The sequence below is a fragment of the Drosophila arizonae genome, chromosome X, assembly GCF_054131065.1.
Source record: "Drosophila arizonae isolate 15081-1271.41 chromosome X, UAZ_ARI_1.0, whole genome shotgun sequence".
Classification (NCBI taxonomy): domain Eukaryota; kingdom Metazoa; phylum Arthropoda; class Insecta; order Diptera; family Drosophilidae; genus Drosophila; species Drosophila arizonae.
Genome location: NC_142927.1, coordinates 18492674 through 18516366, shown reverse-complemented (window position 1 = coordinate 18516366; position 23693 = coordinate 18492674). Strand labels below are relative to the sequence as shown.

Below are 23693 nucleotides of genomic sequence, written 5' to 3'. Positions count from 1 at the left end.
ATGCAAACAGATACGTAGTGGGACAAGCACGCACAATGTTTATTTATAAAGATACACACACGCACACACACACACACACACACAAACGCACACGTTCGCTGGGCGACAAAGGGACAGAGTGCGACGGCTGGAGAGACCATAGACATATATGTAGGTTATCTGCGGGTTCTTCGAATTTATGAGTTCAAGTGTGGCACATTGCAACCGCGACTTTTTCCCACTGCTCTAACTGTTGCACTCAAGTTTATGGCCGCCTGCTTTTGTTGTTGTTGTTGCTGTCATTATTACTTGTTAATAGCTTTTTAGTGGGCCGGACTCGGCGTATCGGTCATAAAACTGGCCACTGCCCATTGCCCATTGGCCATTGGCCACCTAGCCTATGTCCTCTGCTTCGTCTCTGCTTTTTGGGCAATGCGTGTCGCATGCGCGTGTGAGCGTCAAGAACCTCTCAACACACACACACACACCAACGCACACATGTGTTTATACACATGCACATATATTAAATAAGCACTTGATAAGGTTAATGTCATTACGGCATTATGTAAGACAATGACTTTGACACCCGCAGCACTTCGTATGCCTCATAGCTCAATTAGTTGAGAATTTGAAGTACCCACAGCTTAAAAGTGAATGCAAATGGGGATTTTGGTGGCATAATTACGACGAGGTTAACATGCATTAGTATATATGTATGTATGTATATATATATATACATATATATGAATGCTTGCAGTTCAAGATAGATTGCGATGAACGATATCTGCTGACACCTACAGGTAGAACCCTTCTTATGCTAAGGCAATGTAAACACAAAGCGGCTTCTGCAGCTGGAAGACGACTCTGTAGGTACTTCTCTAGCCAGGCTTAGACCAGGATATGCCAAGGATATTTCCACGCTAAGAAATTAGTTTAAGCAGGCAGCGAAAACGTCTTTTGATCTGACTTATGTTAGCTCTAACATGTTAACTATGGGAACCTGTTAACTATGGTAAAATTCCAAGGATATGTTAGCTTTTAGAACTTTTTTTAAGCCAACAGCGAAGCTGATTTTCTAGCTCACTTATGTTAACTATGTAATGTCAACTCTGATGATCTGACATATCAGAGCTAATATGTTCAACATATATTAGCTCTGATATGTCAACTAGGATAATATGTTAACTAAGATAACAAGCCAACTGTAAGAAATTAGTTTGAGCAAGCAGCGAGGCTGTTTTTCTATCACACTAATGTTAACTACATATGATATGTTAACAATGATATGTTAACTAAGGGAACATATTAACTATGAATGTCAACTATGAGAGTATGTTAACTTAGATAACAGGCCAACTGTGAGAAATTATTTTGAGCAAGCGGCGAGGCTGTTTTTCTATCTCACTAATGTTAACATTAATATATTAACAATGATATGTTAACTAAGGGAACATATTAACTATGAATGTCAACTATGAGAGTATGTTAACTTAGATAACAGGCCAACTGTAAGAAATTAGTTTGAGCAAGCAGCGAGGCTGTTTTTCTATCTCTCCAATGTTAACTATGATAACATATTGTTCTCACATCTGTTAGCTAATGGCACATTTGTACTTGCCAGCGGTCAGACACGCGCATGACTAAGATAGTCTCTACAGTCTGTCTATCTCTCCCTCTCTCTCTATCTCTCTTTCTATCTTTTTCTCCATCTCTCTCACCCACACACACACACACACACATGTATCACATGTCTGCAGACTGTCGACTGGCTGTCTATACTACATCATGCAGCTGTCCGTTAGGCCCGCCAAATTGAAATCAACTTCACACGTCGCAAATTTTTAATTAAAAATCAGCAACGGATGTCAATTTGGGGCCACAGCCAAAAGGATCCACAGCCACGGACGGACCTCGCAAAACACTTCAAAACATTCCGTTTTTTTTTTCTGTTGTTTGCTTTCTTCAGTTTCAGTTTCGGTTTCGGTTTCATTTTTTTTTCGGTTTGCTTCTTCTATTTTTCTTCTTTTTTTTTTTTTTAGTTTTGCTTCTTTTCTGTTCATTTTTTTCTGCTCTTTTCTATTTGATGTCCTTTGGTTTTTCGGACAACATTTGATGCCTTTTACGCGTGCAATTCCATTTGGGAAGGCGACAGGATTTAGGGTCCTATCTATGATTTTGCTATTGTTGTTGTTTCTGTTGTTGTTGATATTGCTATCTACACACACACACACATACACACACACACAGACATGCATAATTCGAGGCCGCAATACAGTGACATCCTGCTAATACATTACAGCAGCAAACCAACACAAACACAAACACAAACAACAACAACACGAACAGGACACGTAACTGTGCTTTCTGTTTCGTGCTCGCACGTATTCAATTCAATTCAATGATTCAATCCCATTCGGCATCCTTCAAAACAACAACAGCGCACGGCAGCATATATGAATATGTACATGTATGTGTGTAAGTGTGTGTGTACGTGCATGTGTCCCGCTATTCATTTGCCAATTTTTGATGGTGTCCGCGGAACGCCACATGCAATCGCTGTCTCACTCCCCATATGCCTGGCTATTCATGCATGTGCATGTCCCTGCCTATCAACATCATCAAAGTTTCCCATCTCTCTCTCTCTCTCTCTCTCTCTCTCCTATATACATATGCTTAACATATGTATGTGCAGCTTACAGCTCAACATTATACAAAAATTCTTTATATAATATATGTTTGTATATATGTAAATATAAAACATTTCTCTATATAAACTTATCCCCGTCTCTTTCTCTCTTTGCAGCAATCATTTGGTAACAAAGGTAAGCTCTTACTAACTTCACTCATGCAAGAAAATATAAATTATCTGCAATAAAAAGAACAGCTCATCATCTTTGTAACAAGCTTTAAACGAACTAGAGTATGACTTACTCAAATTCAGAAAAACAAAGACAAAATTATTTACGAGTCAACTGACTTAAAGCAAATTAAGCTAAGCTTATGCCTTAACTAGCACATAGTCATTTTATTTAGTCAGAAAGTGTGTGTTACCTAAAGGGGGAGACAGATCTGAAGAGGCAAACTAAATGTATATGTTATTAAAAAGTATGAATAATCGAGTTGTAATGGAGTTGTTATCGAGCTGCAATCGAGTTACAATCGAACTGCAATCGAACTGTAGTCGAGTTGCAATCGATGTGCTATTGACTTCCAATAAAGTTTCAGTAGAGTAACAATCAAATTTCAATGTACTTTCAATAGATTTCCAAGAGAATTACAATCGAGTTGCAATCGACTTACAGTTGAGTAAAAATCGAGTTGCAATCAAGTTGAAATCGAGATTTTATCAATTTCCCATTCGCTTAACAATTGAGTACGATTCGATTGGCAATCAAGTTGCTAAAAGCTCACAATCCTGTTGCATTCGATTAACAATCGAATTATCTTCGATTGACAATCTAATTGTCTTCGATTAACAATCGACTTGTATTCGATTCACAATCGACTTGTATTTGATTAACAATCTAGTTTCATTCGATTCAAAATCGAACTGCAATCGAGTTGCACTCTATCATTGCTTTCGAGAGACATTGCTGAGGCAAGGATGTCAGCATCAGAGTACAGCGTATCATATCTATTTATCAATACATCTTGTGCTCTAACCCAAATATCTGGCAGTCTATCATATTTGATAAATCGTATTATCGTATCGCTTGTAAAATCATTTCGAGTCCCCCGTCAAGTGTATGCCAGCATCGACTTGCTTACACCAGAGACGCGCAGTGATGCTTCAGTCGGGCATTTGAAGTTGGATTTTGGTTTTGCTTTTTCAGTTGTCCAAACAATAAGTCATCTGCTTTCAATTTTGTTTTTGTTTTCTTTTTGTTTCTCATTGTGGTGCTGCTGGTGGTGGTGGAGTCGATTGGGCTGGAGTGGGCTGGAGTGGGTTGGAGTGGGTTGAAAATCTGCAACAGAAATGTATTTTTGGAAGCGCTGCCCAATCGCCCATCGCCCATCGCCCATCGCCCATTGCCCAATTGTGTTGGCCCTGTTCGCAGTGCAGGCATGCAGCAGGCATTGCATCATTAGTGATCTCATCGCTGGCTAAGACGTTTACAGTTAGAGTGCATCGATGGAGGCTAGCATCGAGCACAATTACAATATATATTCATATACAGTGAGTGTGAGAGTGTGTGTGTGTGTGTGTGTGTGTGCGTTGCATGGGCATTCAATTACTCATTTGCGAGCACAGCTGATGATCAAAGTAGTCCAATTAGCAGCAACTGGCAGTCGCCTGGCTACACAGTGCTCGAGTGGCCATTAGAAGTGGCTTATTATGCATTCAGCAGGCCACACAGAGTATGTCAATGTCTGGCCAAAAGAATTATACAATCGAGAGCCAAAGCTAACGAAGCTGGTTTGCCAGCGTTGCCTACGCACGTGGACGTGTTGTTCCATGTGTGTTGCTGCCAACATGTTAATATACATACATACACATATATATATTTAGAGAGAGATATATATTTGTGTATGTAGAGTTGGAACTACGGCTAAATAGTATATCAACCAGTTTTTGGGCCTCAGTCGTGTCGTAAAAATTGAAAAAAATGCAAAACAGTCGGGCTCAAATGAAACAAAAAAAAAAAAAAAACGTTGTTGCTGCTGCTGATGCGCCGCAGCAACAACATGCAAAGCAGGGGCAGCCAGGGGCTGGGGCATGCGGCTCATAGTAGTTCAGCAGGCAACTGGAACGCAATTTTACACCGCTCTTGTGGTTTATTTATGTGCCGATGCGGGCGGAGACGGTGCTGCCAGCGGCGGTGTCATTTAGTTTTCATAGCCGTTTAACAGCTTTGCCAATACCAGAGAGTCCGAGTCAGAGTCAGAGTCAGAGCCATAGCCATAGCCAGAGCTTAGCAATCACTCAGCTTGGCAGCAACAGCAACGGCAACGGCAACGATCGAGTTGGCCAAGCGGCCAAAAGGCGGCCTAAACCAATGGACACTGGATGCCAAGTTGTCGCTGTGGCAGCTGTAACTGTTGTTGCTGTTGTTGTTGCTGCTGTTGTTGTTGCTGGCAACGCACTTGAGAACCGTTACAATTCGTGCGAACTGCTTAACTACCGGCTTATTTAGTAGGCATCAAGTTGGCCCCCCACCAAAAAAAAAAACAGAAAAAGAAGAAGAAGAAGATATATACGATATAAATGAGTGGAAAGTGTGGCTATTTATAGGCGACTGTTGCAGCCAGATAACTGCAATTAAAAATAGTCGCGGCAATCAATATATATATACATTTTATGTATATATATATATATATATAGGTATTTATGAGATCAGCTCAGGAAATACTATGGCACTGCGGCGGTTGGAGGCCAAGCGAGTGAAGAATTAATTTGCACATCAATTAACTGAGAGCCAAGTAATTAATAAATGCGCATTAACGAAATCTTCGAACTCAATAATAATAATAATAGTAATTATTGATCATAATGATAATGATAATGATAATATTGTACAGCAAGAGCTGGGCGATCGCATCATCGCAAGGTTTCTATTTTTGCATCTATCAACTGGGCCAATTTCACGAACTTGTCGAACTGCAACCGACTGGACTGGACTGACATCATCGTCTCTGGCAATGCCATTAAATGAAGGAGAGAGAGAGAGAGAGAGAGGGGAGGCGGGGCTGGTAAGAGAGACGGTCACTTATCTAATAAATACTTCTAGAATGCAAACAATTGTCGCCCTTTGTTTGGCTCGACTTGCAACTGCAATAAATTGTTGCCTATTGTCGCTGAATTGCCGCTAAATGAGGCATGATCGAAGTCTAGGAAGCATTTGATGTGGCTCGCCCAGCCGCTACGTCTCGCTCCTGCTCAGCGGCTGCATATTTATCGCAAATGGAAAACTGGAAAATTGCAAAATTGATAATTGAAAATTGAAAATGGGAAATTGATTTCCCACCCCAGAGTGCGTTGCGTTGCGTGTGAAACAGGCGTGTGAAATGCCGCACAGCGCGCCGCTTTCAATCAGCACGCAGCAGCATCCAGCGGCATCCAGCAGTTAGCTGTTAGCTCTGCCACCAGGTGGCCTGGCTCGCTGCTCGCCTTGGGTTGAGGGTGGCCAAAACTCGTGACCCAATTGCAAAATAAACAAATGTGCAGGACTTGGGCTTGAGTGCATGACTAGCAGATACTCTGTAGATCGAGCATGCAACGAGGCAGAGTGGTTTTTGATAGGCGAGTGTGAATACTAGTAGGACAATGCATAAAATTATGTTGCTGGCAGTGAATCATATCCACATAGATGCACACAAATATTCATACATGTATACTGCATACACTCATACATTCATTCACTCACAATTTCATACTTCCAAACATTCAAACATTTATACTTTTATACATTCATAGATTCATACTTTCATAGATTCATATTTTCTTAGAGTCATATATTCATAGATTCATAGAGTCATATGCTCATAGATTCATAGATTCATATATTCACACATTCATACATTCATAGAGTCATATATTCATAGATTCATAGATTCACACATTCATACATTCATAGAGTCATATATTCATAGATTCATAGATTCACACATTCATATATTCATAGATTTATATATTCATAGAGTCATATATTCATAGATTCATAGAGTCATATGCTCATAGATTCATAGATTCATATATTCACACATTCATACATTCATAGAGTCATTTATTCATAGATTCATAGATTCACACATTCATACATTCATACATTCATAGATTCATAGATTCATAGAGTCATATGCTCATAGATTCATAGATTCATAGATTCATAGATTCATAGATTCATAGATTCATAGATTCATAGATTCATAGATTCATAGATTCATAGATTCATAGATTCATAGATTCATAGATTCATAGATTCATAGATTCATAGATTCATAGATTAGATTCATAGATTCATAGATTCATAGATTCATAGATTCATAGATTCAAAGATTCATAAATTTATATATTCATAGATTCATAAATTCATACTTTCATGAATTCAGACATTCACAGATTCATTAATTGATACATTCACAGATTCATACCTACATACATTCATACTTTCATATATTCATACATTCACACATTCGTAGATTCATATATTCATAGATTCATACATTCATATATTCATTCTTTCATACATCCATACCTACATACATTCACACATGCAGACATGCATACATACTCACATTCACTACATACATTCATATGTGTTTCATACATTCATTTGTATTTCAAGATCATTTACTCAAGTTGAATCCCATCGCACTCTTAATTGAGTATAATAAAAAATATTCTCTAGTATTTCTTTCTAATAAGTCAAAGGTGAATAACACTCAAACATTACAGAAATAACTGACAAGCTTCGAAGTCAAGATAAGGTTAACAAACTGAGTTCACAAATTCATCGAGCCACATTTAGACAAATATAGCAAACTGAGGGGTAAACTTTTCTGGAAATTGTGAGCAAATACTGCGCTAATTTGCAGTCGGCTATATTAGCTTCCATCTGGGCTTCCATCAGTTGTCAGTGCATTTCTGCTCTGGACACATTTTGGCGGAAGCACAAATTTTGATAGGCTGCCAAGCGAATCGAGCGTTGTTTATGATATGCAGCAGCTGGACGGCGAGACGCGACTGCGGCGCCACGGACGGACGGACAGACAGATGGACGAGCGGACGGAGGGATAGTATGCAACAACTGCCCTAGTTGTGCGTGTGGGTGTGCGTATGGGTGTGCCTTGTGCCTTGGCTACTAACAACTGGACAGAGTATGCGAGTATGTGTATGCAAGTGTGTGTATGTGTGTGAGTATGTGTGTGTGTGTGTGAGCAGTGCGACACGAACATAGCACTGAAATGCGCACGCAGACGCGTGCCGAATTCATAAAAACGCATTCGAATCGATTTACATTAAGTCGCACTTAGGCCAGCCAAAAACCCGGCGAACGTCAAGCGAGGCACGAAATTTGAGTCCAATCAAAATGAAAAGGCAGCAGCAAAAACAACAGCAACAACAACAACAACACCAACAAAAGCAACAGCAACAATAATAATCGACATAAAAGTCCAAAAGCAAACAACTGAGAGCGAATCGCGTGCAAGAGGCCAGCCAACAAAATCTGAAGCCGAAATTCGCAGCTGGTGTTAGGCGACCGATGCGATGCTCTACCCGATGCCAACTTCAATGCATATCGATGGCATTCGATTTAAGCCCTAAGCTGTGCCGCTCTCCATGTGGCCGCGGCTCATTAGCATAAGCTAGCGCTCAGCCTGATATATAGGAAGGCAGGCCCAAAGACAATGCCCGAATGCAATGCTTATGTAAATGTGCACTAAGATCTTTGAGTATTTTAAGTCCTAGCATGCAGCATGTTGCCTCTGTGCGCCGGCATGCCCAGCTGTGCGTGTGAGTGAGTGAGTGAGTGAGTGTAGCGCAACTTTTGGCAGTTGCTTGACTCATATTATAATTGTTTCTGCTGTTGCGCTGTTTGGAGTTCTGCTTTCCACACACCAACACACACACACACACACACACACACAGGCACACAAGCATTTAAATGTTGTTGTTTGCGGCTGTTGATTGTTTTGAATGTGCTTTTCATTTTCATTTCTGGCTCACTTCATTCATTTCCACCCAAAATAATACAATATACACAAACTGGCAGAGGTCATGGCTGTAGCTGACCCACCAACCCACCAGCCCAACAGCCCAACAGCCCAGCCGCCCACAACTGACGCCCACAGGCACAGTCATGCTGATGCTCAACTGCTAGCCAACACTTTATGCGCTCCACCTCGCCTGTTGGCCAGGTCCAGGCCCAGGCCCAGGCCCAGGCCAGCCCAACAGGTTTTCCGTGAGAACCTGAAGCTGCCTCAACCTGCCAGCACTTGGTGTTGTTAACTTCCCCCCCAACACTCACACACACACACACATACACCCTCCATTGTATTTACAAAACACTCGTAAGACAGCGTTTGTTTACCTTTGGAAAACACGAAAAAAAAAACAGAAAAAAAACGAAATGTATCTCTCGTCACCCAGCCAGGGCTTGCTGGGTCTGTTCTGTATCTTTTCCTAATTACTATAGCGTTTACCACACCATTGCCATTTTTTGCCCATTGCCCATTGCCCATTTCCCATTTTCCATTTTGTGTTTTTCCACTTAAAAGTTTTCAATTTGCGCATTATTCGACGAGCGTGGGAAAACTATTTGCGCGCTGCCGAAACGCAATTGAACATTTTCCAAGACTTTTCACTCACTTGCGTGTAGAGATGTAGCTGATATATATATATAGTATATATATACGTGTGTATGTATGTGATCAATCCAAGGCGTTAGGCCGTGAAAAGTGTATCCAATTAGTGCAAGGTTTCGGCTAACTGTATTTGTATCTGTAACTGTAACTGTAACTGTAACTTCACTTGTATCTTTATGTCTCACAGCTTGAAGCTGGCATTGCCAAAAAACAAAAACAAAAATAAATAAAAAACACTTTTCACCAAAACACAGTTGTTTATTATGGTTATTATTTTAATTGTTTTGTTTATTGTTTTTTAAATACGTGAATTGAATTTTCGAGAATGTTTGTGTGATAAAATTGTAAATTTGATTGAGGAGAGCGCGTTCTGCGAGTTGTTTGGCTGGAGATCTGAATGCAGACTGAGTGGAAGTACACGAAAATTTCGTATCAGCTAATAGACGTACAAATCGTCGAGAACGACGACGACGACGAGCAAGAAAACCAAATTTAAAGAACTACACACAGAGAGATAGTGAGCGCAAGAGACACAGTAACAGAGAGAGGGACAGAGAGAGAGAGAGAGAGGGAGAGAGAGTGAGCGCGGCAGAAGAGAGCAAGATAGACAGAAGACTTGTGTGCGAGCAGCGGAGAGAACAAAACCGATCAGCTCTAAGCAAAGTAAAAGATAAACTTACGCAACGGCCAACAAGATGAGGAAGGAGAGGCGGTATAGGGTGAACAAGAAGAAGAGGAAGAAGCAGCAGCCGCTGCAACAGCAACAGCAACAGCAACAACAACAGCAACAACAGCTGCCCCGCTGTTGCAGGCAACAAGAGCAACAAATTTATGGCAGATCGAGCTGCCAGGCAGTTGCCATTTGGCGGCAAATTTGTTGCCACTTGTTGCAGTTGCCGCAACGATCCTGCCACACACAGAGAGACCGAAGATAAACAAACACACGCACACACACACACACATGCAGCTAGCGGATTTGGATTGTGGAGCGTGGAACGTGGCCAGGTAGACACTTGTCACCTACCTGCACAGTCATCGCAGCCTTGATCCACTCCATTTAGCAGAGCACACGTCAGATACAATTGTTACAGTTACGCATACACAGAGAGAGAGGGAGAGAGAGAGCGGGAGAGAGCGAGAGAGAGGCAGAGCGAGAGAGCGAGTGATAAGAGCTGCTCTACTCGGCTCACAGCTGAGCTCGGCTCGTACGTGCCGCGTCCTTGCATTGTTTGCCGCAGCTGTTATCGCAGCAGCAAGGTGAAAAGTATCTGAGCAATGTATCTGTATCTGTATCTGTATCTTGGCCATGTGTGCGTGCACTGATAGCTGTCAACAAGCAAAAAGATACCTTGGTGCAAGCGACTCTCTCATCATCTGTCTTTCTTTCGTTCGTTTGCTCTTGTCATGCAATGCACTTGATCTGGCCAAGGGTATTGTCTGATTACGTGTGTGTGTGTGTGTGTGTTGGCCTGATAAGCTAGCCGAGGCTAGCAAACAACAGTTATATAAGCTTGCGTGACAGCAAGTCCTTGAAGCTAAAGCCGAGAGCTTAAATGCATTCTTCATAAATCCTCCTCAATATAAAGTGGATTTATTAATTAAATGCACTCCTATCAGACTTTCATTTATATCTACAAGCCCTGACCTATCTACTGCATCTTTATCTTGGCGTTGTGTCAATAGGTCGTCAATTCGATTGACAAATAAACGTTATTAAAATAGACAAGCCCATGGCAGGCTTTATCTTGGCCGGTTGCTAGACAGAGATGGAAATACAATGCAGATATCATGAAATTGAATGCCAGCTGATTTTCTTATTGCATAAGGTATCAGCAATTCAGTTACATCTGCCCATACGGCTGTATGGCTAGAATTGATAGCTCAGCCCAAGCGAGAGCAGATAAAAGCTAAAATAGCTACGTCTTCAAGCCGGAATACTTATGTCGTCTATCAGATGACGAACAGACATACAGATATATAGTGCTTATATACACATAAATATTTAATTATTTATATATGTATAAACAAAAACACAATAATGAGACGCCAAAAAACTAGCTGCTTGAACAGCAGTTATTCAGCTCGAACTTTTCCGGCTGTTTATCGAGTGATAAGCGGAGACAGCAAAACAAGCCAACATCTGCATGAAGCTAGCTGCAAACATAGGTCAGGCAGTGGCCGGCTGGCCAGTGGCCAACGAAAGTGTGAGACAGATACACACACACACACACGCACACACACAGAGAGACATCATCGATCCGATTCTGATTCAGCGCTGAAGCCAGCCCAAAGACAGCTTTCGCTTGGCAGCGCAATGCGCTTAGCTGTTTGCAATTCAATTAACGCTCTCAATGCCAGACGCCGCAACTTGTTGCACTCGCCGTTTTCTGATGATCCACACAATTGCAAGATCAGCAACGAGCCACTGGCAGCAGCTGCATTTGTATCTCTATTTGCGCTTGTAGCTCTATCTGTCAGATACAACTGGCATATGTATGTACATATATGTATATGTATATGTATGTGCATATCTGTGCACACACATGCATCGGTGGGCCCTGTGGCCGCTGACGGGCGTCTGCGGTTTATCAAAGTGTTAGACAGTCGCGACTGCTGAGACTTCGGTGGCAGCTACTGCTGCTAGCCATTGTCTGGCCAAATTCTAAAGATAGACAGCTCAAACAAAAAAGTGAGGGAAAAAAAACAATCATAATAACAGCAAGTGCATGTGAAACAAACATGCATGCATGTGTGCATGTGTGCATGTGTGCATGTGTGTGTGCCATTGTGACTACCTCACAAATGGACAGCGTCTAATTGCATGCAACAGAGCTGCGAGCAGAGACAGTCGAACGATAAGCATCGATAAGGTTGACTGGAGACACATCAATTTCAACACACAGACACGGCAACAGTGAGAGTGTGTGACAGAGAGAGAGAGAGAGAGAGGGGGAGAGGGAGAGCGAGAGACCTGAACTTGGTGATAAGTTTTGGGCGCCAACTAATGGACATTTATTGAGAGTGCGCGTGCCGGAGGCCAAAGCCCAGCAACAGTAGCTAAAAATAAGTCTGATCTAGACATAGTACATGCACACACATACATACAGAGAACTATCGGTCCATAAATGTCTGGAATTCAGCAATGTCAAAGCCCAAAAACTACTTTGTCCAATTCTATTTATATGCACTTTACGACACTTTTATATCACATCACATCACATCACATCGACTCACACGCATTGAGCGCTTAAGAGCAGCGCCTCCATCAGATCGAAACAAAAGTTTCAAGCATCCGTCAGCCAAGTCGTAAGATTTCGAGTGCATGTGAGTGATACAAGTGAGGGAGTACCCCTAATAAAACTATATTGCTAGTAAAGTAATTATGGCCGCTTTGTTTCCTTGTCCAGTCCAGCAAATTGAGCTGAATAAGCGAGAGAAGCAGCAGAAGAAGAAGACAATTTAGCCAAGAGGTGTGCCTGGGCTCAGTCTGAAAGTGATTTTGATTTTTTTTAAAGACTTTGTTTACTCAACAAGTAATTGACGAATGAATGGATTGTTAAAATTAATGCATATACCCAAGCATTGCGGCACATCAGACAGAGAACTAAAAGGAACAGCTGAAACTCTTATTATAATATACATATATTATTATTTAATATTATAATTCATTCATTATAATATACATATATCATATATACACTCGAAATCAGATTGAGAAAAAATTAAAAGGGAAATGCTAAAACTCTTATTATAATATATCATATAAAATATCGAAATCCTACAGAGAATTAAGAGAAAATGTCAAAACTCTTATTATAATATATATCATCCTATATAATATCGAGATCATAAAGAGAGTTAACTGGAAATGCCTAAACTCTTATCATATCATATATAATATTGAAATGGGATTAAAACTTGTTTAAGCCTAGTGAATTTATAAGGTATGTATTGACAGATCTATTACCTTATATATATGCCGAAAGTCGTATTATAATATATATCATATCATATATGTATAATATCAAAATTCGGCAGAGAATTAAATGAAAATGCTAGAACTTGTATATCATATATCATATCATAAATAATATTATATAGATCATATCAATCGAAATTAGTTAGATAGCTAGAAGGCAATCCCCCAATTCTTATCATAGCACTCATATATCCTATCACATATACTATCAAAATGAGATTGAAAGTTGGTTAAGTTATTATAGGTTACGTATTGTCAGTATTATTATCTTATATATAAGTATAGACTTATATATATATATTGCCTACATACATGTATATAGACACATATTTCCCTCAACATCTTGGGCAATTATAAAAAGCAAGCCAAGAGCAAACCTAAATGGAACTGAATGGAGCTGAAACAGTTGCTTTGCTACAAAAGACAAACAGAGACTAAAGTTTGTTGTTTGGGTCTATCCCGCGGGCCTTGGGGCCAAACCAAAAGTCTGCGCTGAGCCAAAAGTAAAGAAGAAAAAAAAAAACCCCCAATTCGCATGTGTTTGACAGTCAGATCTCCACACACACACCCATGCATACATGTGTATGTACAAAGTATTTCCCCACCTTTCTCTACCCCCTGCGCGAAATTAGCTAATTAAAATAATGTGCGTTTGCATTTCGGGCTATCGCAAATTAAATCCAATTCGAGTTCAAATCCAAATTTCAATTTCAATTTTTCGCCTTTTTTTATGAAATTCTAATTCAAATGCAATGCGCGTCGTTGTTGTTGTTGTGTTGCTTGTTTGGAATTCAATTTTTGCAATTTTGACAATTGTTTTCTACATATATGTTTTTTGTTTTTTTTTTTTTTTGTATTTTATTTTACATTTTCGCAATGCAAAGGGCGGCCAATATCACGCAAACAGTCAACACAACAACTTCGTGACAGGCCAATCAACAAAGTAAAAAAAAAGCAAAAAAAAAGTCAAACAAGAAAAAAACTAAATAAATGAGGGAAAAAAAGAGAAAACAATTGTTTATCACTAGCTGCTGGTATTTTCGTTGTTGTTGTTGTTGTTGCTGTTTATTTGTTGTTAGTTTTTTTATGATTTTTTCACGCATTTAGCGCAGGTTTCAAGGCCAAACCTTTATTTGTGCCATATTTGAAGCATGTGCGTGTGTATGCACGTATGTGTGTGTGTATGTGTGTGCATTTTATGATCGCTTTTGTGGGCGGCATGTAATAATAGAAAAATTGCCAAATCAAAAAAAAAAAAAAACAACAATTATATACACACATACCTACATACATCGATATATTTTGGTACATTTTGAAAACGTGATGCGAATCGATTTTGATAATTTTATTAAATGCCACGCCCCCGCACTGTAGCTACGGCTAGAAGTATCCGAAAGATTTCTATTTGCCAAGCATGTGAAAGTTTCGCACTACAATTAACAGATTGAACGATGCTTCACATACGCACAAGTATGAGCATGAGAGCCGATCGCGATTCGAGTGGATCGATTTGAATCGGTATTGATTGATACCTCTGGGGGAAGCACAAGAGGCAGCTGCTGGTAGATGACTAGTAGATACCCTGAATTGTGTGATGTAGATGAAATTGGAATATTTTATTTTGGAAATTTCAATATCAAAAGTCATTGATGAACAATGGAATTGAATTAAACTTAATAATATTATGTTATTAAAAAAAAATTTTTTAATTTTAATTTAATTCTTAATTTTTAGTTTTTAAGCATTATTAAATATTGAAAAAATATTTTTAAAATAACTGAGTTACTCTTGTATTAGTTTAAACATCATACTAGCAAACTGCGCTTAAATTTGTTGCATATCCCCAATAGTTTCGATTTTATAGACCAATAAAATTTTGTTAACGTGCTGGCTGAAATAAGCTGTGAGCCACTGTGTGTATGTATATATGTATAGATAAGTATATCGATGAGCACATATTGATAGGGTTGTTGAGAGTGATATGAGATTCAGCTAATGGATATTTAAAAGACGATAAATTAACTACTTGATGCTTAAGTACAGATCAATATTTATAGCACTCAAGCGACGCCCCTTGCCTTTGATCTCGACTTCGGCTATTCCAGGGTATGATAAACAAGTTTATACAGGGCTGTCCATATGCGACGGACACAGCTGACAAGCCTACAACCCTTTTTAATAAAAGAAGAACACAATTATTATGGTATCTCTGTTAAAAGATATGGCGTTGCCAGATGGGTGCATCTAATGTGAACAGCCCTGTCTAAACAAAAACACAAAATATTAATGCCCTTACAAGAATAAGTTCTTAAATCAATTTCGAAAATGCCATTAGATGAATTTGCCTTGCCCTGAAACCAAACACCAAATGCGTTTGATAAAACTTTGCTCCGACAAGATTTTGGCATACATCTAATGAAATTTAAGGGCCTACCCTTTGCCTTTGGATCCAATTGTCTGCTGGAGTCAAGTGGAGCTCGATGCCAGAAATGAAATTAGTATTGGCAAACTTTTGACGGCAAAATATGCAACAGGCAATTAGATTAGCACAGAGAGAGAGAGAGAGAGAGAGAGAGAGAGAGAGAGAGAGAGAGAGAGCTGTATATATAGTATATATCTCATATTTTTATATGTCGCCCATGGGAAATGGGTTTTCATATTGTTTATTTAGTTTTGCTGCGCCTAGGAGCTACAAGTGAAGTCAATAGGCAGCCGAGTGCGCTGTTGCACTTTGGCTTTGCTGCAAATTGGCAATTGCAGCAGAAATGTGGCAATGCGGCGGCCATTTGCCATTTGGGCCTCGAATTTCCATAGCGGCTTATGCAACACATTTTGCCAAATGAATTGTTCGGTAAATCAATTTGCATATTGCGCGACGCATTTTGCGAGCACATCATGCCACGCACACTGACACACACACACTTACACGCACACACACTGACACACTCAGTGAAATGACCATTTACAAAATATTTTTGTGTTCACACTCAATTAATGCCAATTGACTGCAAAATTGCAAACACCTTTGACACGTTTTCATTTGCCATGTGAAGCAAATGGAAATGTGCAAACAATTCAAATGTATGTATGTGTGTGTGTGTGTGTGTGTGTGTGTAGGGCAGTTGATTATATGGGGCAGGCATTTTGGACAAGGCAACAAAGGCAGGCAGGCAGGCAGGCAGGCTGGATATGCTTCTATCTATGTTTAGTTAGCTTTGTTGTTGTTGGTGTTGTTGCTGTTGTTGGCAGCGCTGTAAAGTAAATCAATAATAAATTGTCGCATGCAAAATTCATGAGACAATTCACAATACAGCAACAACAACTACAACAACAACAGCAAATGTATCAATAACCCAGCGGACAACCGCAGCAAATTATTGACATTTTGAACGCAATTGAACTCTTGCCGCATAAATTAAGCAAGAAAAGTTGGAAAAAAAAAATAAAAATAAAAATAAAAAATAAAAAATGAAAAAAATATAAAATAAACGCAAGAAGAGTTTCAATATACTCGCATTAAATTGAATTAAATGTAGCTGCTTAATTGATAAATAATTATCATTATTATTACATTAAACGACTTGACCCACACCATGAACTACAACGAGCCACCAAGCACCACCAACTATTTTCATTTTTATTTAAAATATTTTTTTATTAACATTATTATTTACTTTCATTCTTTTGCAATTTACGCTGACTTTAAAGAATTGTGTTGGGCTGCCAGCAGGTCTAAACTCAATGATACCCTGTAATTATATATTGTGCGGGGAGATTTTTGATATGATTTGGGCTATAGTTTAAAAATTAAAGTTAATTTTTTGAAGCAGAATGCAATATTCAATATATTTTTTACTATTTTCAATTCTTTAATAGTGAAGCCAAACTAATAGAAATTGGCATAACTAGAATAACCCTAAATACGCGAAACTGGTGTTAAGCCTGAGAATACAATATATCAGACAATATTAGTATTTCTGTTTTATCATCATATGATGTATAACCTCTAACATCAACACAGTCACCTAAACATCTTCGGGAATATATAATATATATTTCATATACATAGTATACATACATACAAGAGAACCTTCAAGCACTACGAGAACCTAGAAACTCGAGTTGATAAAACAGAAATACTTTACGAAACGCAAATTCAAGCCAAAAGTTAGACATACATATGTTAAGCAGATAGCTTGATTAACATACAATAGTTTTGTATAACTGTACACTATATTTACACTCAATTTATTTTTCAATGTAAAAAATATCCCTATTCTTATACCTAACTCCTTATACCTTGTTATACCTCATGCCTATCTCACTATATTATAATTACATAACTGTATTCAAAGACATAAATAGGAAAAAACGATCCATTATTTGGTATATAAATATAAATACATAAAAATTCGTCAATTTCCTAGCATTTTGAGACAGTTGCCCTTTTAGGCCTTTGGGCTGAGTTGCCAGAGCGCTGATAGACAGGCATATGTTTTTGACCAGCTGGCAGCATCGATCCACCATTCGCTGGCTCCGTCATTATGCATTCATTCACAATATTGCAAAGCTGAAAACTGTTTACCTTTATTTATTTATTTAAATGCCAATCTGATAATTTCTATTTCAATTCCACTTTGATCTGGCTAAAAATAAATCTGTTACAGATCTGGCAGCGCTGCGTGAATTGAATTGGATTCTGCTTACATTATCGCACTTGGACTTGCTCACATATGCAGATGGCATGGGCCTTTCCATATGTATGAATTACATACATGTATGTGATGTAGAGATACTGATTTGCGTAAATATGCCCTGTAGAAGAGAGCTCTTATAGGGGATGGTATTCCAGTTGGATAACTATATTGGAATATCTGGAATCCACTTGAAGACACGATAAAGTACTCTTGCTCTCTCTGTCTCTCTCTCACTCTCACTCTCTGTATGGCATCCATAACAATCGTAGAGTAGAAGAGGCATAAGAATTGCCCCACCTAACTGTTAGTCGCGCATACCCTCTGCAGAGTTCGAGCCACTCAGGGGCAAGTGCCAGCGGCTGCAGCAGGGGCAAGTGCGTCAACGACGTGGCGACGATCTGTGGTGGCTGTGCGCTTTATTATTATTATTCATTCTGTCACACACATTCTGTATTCCGAGTACTCACTGTACGTCGGGCACATGGTCAGTTATCTGGCCGCGCGGCTATCGCTTCCGGGTGCGCGGCATTCGACTCTCGCAGTGAGACAGTGCGACAGTGAGACAGTGGGACAGTGAGACACTGAGGCAGTGGCAGCTGGAGGCCACCTTGGCCGCATGTCTGGTACTAAGCGGGGGCGACACGGTTAGTGGGACTTTGGGGGTGGCTGGGCGGTCATATTAGGCATGCAGCCCTGGTAAATGCAATTAAATGCAAATCGCGCAAAGAGCGCTGGTTGGATAACCCCGTTAGCGCTTCGATTTCGACAGCTCAGCGAACTCGCACTCGGACTCCACTTGAAATTCATTGCGAGTATCCAATATTATTGTGTGTTTTGGATTTTTGTTGTACCTTTTCGGGTTTCGGTTATATGTTGTTGTAGTTGATTTTATTTTAATTAAAATTATGTCAACGCAATTGAAATGTTATTGAACCAATTTAATAGCGCCGAGAGTTCATTAATTTGGATTTTGTAATTTTTATGCCGATGCACAGCAGCAGCAACTGTTGCTGTTGCTGTTGCTGTTGCTGCTGTCGATTGGCAATATTTATGCATGGCGAGAGCGAACATTTCGGCGCAGTCGCGTAATTTATGGCAGTTGTGATAAAGAAAAGCTCTGCCAGAAAATGCATTTGCAGCAAAATAAAAAAAAAAAAATAAAAATAAAAAAGAAAACAACAAAAATTTAAATTCAATAAAATGAAATGAAATAAAATAAAATAAAACAGAAAAAAATGCGAGTAAACAATTGTGTTTAATCAACTAAAACAGCAGCGCGAAAAACGAAATCGAGCAACTGAAGCAAAACAAAATATTTATAGTAAAATAAATTTCAATCAGAAGCCAAACTCAACCATTCACAATCATGCAGTTCGACTGTCCACCCCCTGCCCCCCCGCCGTTCCAACAGCCCCCTTCACATTTCAATATTTATCAGCGCGAAAGCAACAAATTAACAAAAATCCAAAAAATATTCATCAATATTTATGTGGATTCCGTGTATTCATATATTACACTACTCACCCCAGAAGCAGGCGACATAAATGTCAAATGACAGCGGGAATACCAAATGCAGCACCAACACTTTTTTGCTCTGAAGTGTGGCTGACAATCCAGGCGCAGGATGTGTGCGTATCTCCCTTCTCTCTCCCCCAGTCTCTCAGACGGATGGCTGCAAAAAGGGCAAATGGAAAAACAAGTAGAAGAGTCAGCATATGAAACACGAAATTAATCAACTTTAAATAAATTTTCTGCAATTCGTAATCTAGTCAAAGGTTTTTCGGGTTTGAAAGTTGCTTAAGCATTTGGCTTAAAGAGCTCATTACGGTAGTGTTAAAGCTAAGCTTAAAGCACTTGAGCTTAGAGACTTGAAGTAGTTACATAACAAGAATTTTTCTAATTTCATATATTGATGATGAAAGCTTTTTTAATTTTTTATGTGCTTCAGCTTTTGCCTTTATCGTAATAAAAATTGATCAGAGTAACGTAAGACAACGCTTCAATATGCTGAGGGCTTCAGTGGCAGGAGTCGAGCAGTGCGAATTGAAAGTTATATTAAAAACTTTTGTTATATTTTATAGCAAGCATTTTCTTAGTTTCATAAATTGATGATAGAAGTGCATTATTTTTTTTTTTATTATTTTATTATTATTAATATGAATTATTCTAATTTCATAAATATGTTTAAAGCATTTTTTTTGTATTTTTTATATGCTTCAGCTTTGGCATTCTTCATAATAAAAATTGACTTAAGTGACAAAAAACTAATTTAAGAGTACTTTAAAAGTAAAATCTACAGATCTAGACATTGGAAATAGTTTTAAAACAAGAATTACCCTGATTTGATGATATACATAGTAATATTACAAACTTTTTCAACTCTTAATCTGCTTTAGATTTTGTCTACTTCATACTGAAAGCACTGCATATTAGCTTTAGACACAGCTTTAATGTGCTTTCATGGAAGTTCGCTACGTTATTTCAGAATTTCTATATACGACATTTGGTAAATTAGGAAAATACTTTGCTTAGACGATTTTGAAACTGGGAATGTGTGCTATGTGCTTTCATATCAGAGTTTGATATATGTATATATATATATTTTTTTTTTTGAGTTCTTGTAACACGAAACCAAAACAAATTTGTAAATGCGCAAATGTTTTGCGTCTATTTGCGACGATTGTTGCCGAGAGGAAGTGCGGCTGTAAGTGTTGGGCGTATCAGATATATATATATATATACAGACTTATATCTGTATGTATACCCCATTTAAAAGACCTTGAGTATAATTCCAGCCAGAGCTTTTGTGTGTGCTTACATAAAATTTGACACAACAACCAAATCGGGTGATGATTAAAGCTGTTTATATAGTAAATAAGTATATATACAATATATATAGAGCTTTATCAGTGGATGAGTTTCTCTGGAATATTGTAGAAGCTGAGCTCAAGTTAAATAGCTTTAAGCTATGGCTCGTTTCCCATTTGCCATTTCCTGGCAAATTTTGACCCATGTGCGGGCTGGCGCATAGAAATATTTTGGCTCTCTTTCTTTCTGTTGCCTTCCTTTCGAATTTGCCGTGCAGCGGCATTCGATGTAACAAATCCAGTTATTTGTTGAATTTGACAGTTTAATTCTACGCCTCGATGAGCGTTCGCCCGAATCGATGTCAGCCAAAGTAAAGGAACCAAAAACAAAATGACAAAAAAAAACAAAAAAAAAACAAAAAAAAAATAGAAATGGACGCCATATGTCCCAGCCAGTGTGGACCCTAAACATGCCACGCCCCCACGCACGCAACGCTTTGTGTCTATTTCAATCGTTATTTTGGCTGCCGTTGATTTGAAATCAAACAGGTTTCTGCCATTTCAACTTGACATTCAATTTGTCGGCCCGCAGACCAAGCCAGGATCACTCACAGTGCGTTCGTACACTGCGCCAAATTGCAATCAAATTTCTGTTTTTCTCCCATTTCAAGCGAGGGGATACAATGTGAAAGAAGAGAGAGAGAGAGAGAGAGAGAGAGAGAGAGAGACATACAGAGATAGTAAGTAAGTCAGCAGCAAATAGCCAAGTCCAAAGCATGCCAAGCCATAAAAGTAAAATTTGCATTCGGCTGAGAAATTTCTATGAGTGGACACCAGATTTTCGAGTTACCCATGGGCAAGGGTTGGCGCTGTGGGCCACAGTGGTGAAAACTTGTACCAAAAACAAAAACAGAAGACAACAACAACAACAACAACAAAATCAGGCAAGCGCTATAAAAACAGCAAAACGCAAATCAAGAAAGATAATAAAAATTGAACAATAAAAGAAGAGAGCCAACAAAAAACAGCAGCAACAACAACAACAACAGCAGCAAAAGTAAAGCAAAGGCAAACGAAAAAAAAGTGAAAAAAGCAACAACAATAACAGTAACGGGCGGCGTCAAGTGCCAAAAACACGTTTAAATGTCAAAAATGTAACTCCCCAGACGACAACAACAACAACAACTATAACAACTGCAACAGCTGCAGTCGCCGCGGCGCCGATAAAGCAACAAAAATCAAATTAGCGCCAAGCAATGTCGCCGCAGTCGACGCCTACGCCGACGCCGACAACGACGACGACGGCGCAGTCGACGCAAGAGTTGACGGCGCAGCTTCTGCCTGTGAGACGTTTGCAATCATCTCACAGCTTCGTCGGCTTCTTATTAATTTTTTTTGGCATTTCTGCAGATTGCTGCTGTTGCCATTGTTGTTGTTGTTTTCTTCGTTACTTTTTTATTGCTGTTCATAATTTGCGCTTATGCAAAGACAAAAGCAACAAAAAAAACCTAAATGCAAAAATAAATAAAATACTTTTAAATTAAACGCAAATTTTGGACTTGTTTTCTTCTGGCCATAAAAAATATGACGAAGAAGAAGAAGAAGAAGAGGAGGGGCGAAAAAAAAACAAAACTGCGACAGCAGAAATAAATGATTATAATATCATTATTGCCAAGTGCGTTAAAATTTATGAGCAATGAAAACTTTTCTCTGCTGCCTCCGCTCCAGAAGGGTTATCCGGGCAAACAGCGCCGAAGTCGGGCTTGCAGTTCATAAAACAAGTCCATATCAAGCCGCAGAAGTTACGCCACTTCATAATTCCGAGGGGAGTACTTGCTTGTTTTTCTCGCTAGCTTCAAAATTCCGAAGGCGAAGTGTAGAAGTTGTGTTAGAGGACATTTGCCACACGGAAAGGGAATGTAAGATGCATCATTATTCGCTCTCCCTCTCTCACTCTTCGTGGAACACCCTCGCCCTATTGTGGCTCTTTTCTTCGCCATCTGTTTTTGTCTCTTTCTTAATCTGGCTCTGTAACTGCTATTGCATGTTTCCTCTCTCTCTCCCTCTCTCACTCTCTCTCTCTCTCTCTCTTTCTCTCTCTCTCTCCCATTGCGAAACACCGTCTTTTCTCTAATTCTTTCTTCTTCTTTGGGTCATTCTCAGTTCGTCTGTATAACTACTGCTGCTATTGCTCTCTCATTCTCATTCTCTCTCTCTCTCCCACTCTCTCTCTCTCTCTCTCTCCCTCTCTGTCTCTCTCTCTGTCTTTCTATAGCTTTCTTGCTCTGAAGTCACAATTCATCTTTATCCTATATATCTCTCTATCGTTCTGGCTCTCTCTAGTTCCCTCTTTGTATATCTCTCACTCTCTCACTCTCTCTGGCTCTCACTCGTTCCCTCTTTGTCTCTCTCTCCCTCTATAGCTGAGCTCTCAGAGCTATTCGTACAGTTCCTTCTCTCATGTCTCTTACAATCAAAAAGCTTGCACTTATGCCTCATTAGAGCTAGTTAAGAGATCGCTTACATCTCATATAGCTTATCGCCCTTGGAATTACGTACAACAATCGATAAGTTTATTCGATAACTTAATCTTGAGTGCTCCAACACATATTGCGCAGAATCCAAGAAATAATGAAACGAATTTCAATGCAATCATAATTGCCAACTGAAACATGAATGTCGTCTGCGAGTGGTTTGAGTGGTGCGAGTCATTTGTAAGCTATTCATGAAACCAGCTGACAGAGCTGACAGAGGTGGCGCAGCTACCGCTGCCACTACCGCTGCCTCTACCTCTGCCACTACCGCTGCTGCAGCAGAAACTTGAATGCCTGAGGCTTGAACTCTGCGTCTGTCGATTGCAACAGATCCGAAAGTGATTGCATGGCCAAGACATGATTAAAGCTTAATTAATTGCAACTGACAATG

At 39.3% G+C, this 23693-nt stretch overlaps 2 protein-coding genes across 16 annotated transcripts in view; one reads left to right on the top strand and one right to left on the bottom strand.

Annotated features, from left to right (window-relative positions):
- Window positions 1-23693, top strand: part of LOC108620087 (uncharacterized) — a 241107-nt gene that overhangs the window by 167010 nt on the left and 50404 nt on the right. For all 11 annotated transcript variants that reach the window (XM_089474705.1, XM_089474708.1, XM_089474700.1 and 8 more), the window contains one exon: window positions 2783-2801. The gene's annotated coding sequence lies outside the window, so the exon portion shown is untranslated. The remainder of the gene's footprint in view (window positions 1-2782; window positions 2802-23693) is intronic.
- The window catches only part of fog (folded gastrulation), a 42079-nt gene that overhangs the window by 6618 nt on the left and 11768 nt on the right, over window positions 1-23693 (bottom strand). For 3 of the 5 annotated variants that reach the window (XM_089474710.1, XM_089474711.1, XM_089474712.1), the window contains exon 3: window positions 19486-19633. The exons of 1 other annotated variant lie outside the window; for it this stretch is intronic. The gene's annotated coding sequence lies outside the window, so the exon portion shown is untranslated. Of the gene's footprint in view, window positions 1-9289; window positions 9702-19485; window positions 19634-23693 lie in introns of those variants that run through there. One more of the 5 variants, XM_089474715.1, reaches the window with a different exon arrangement.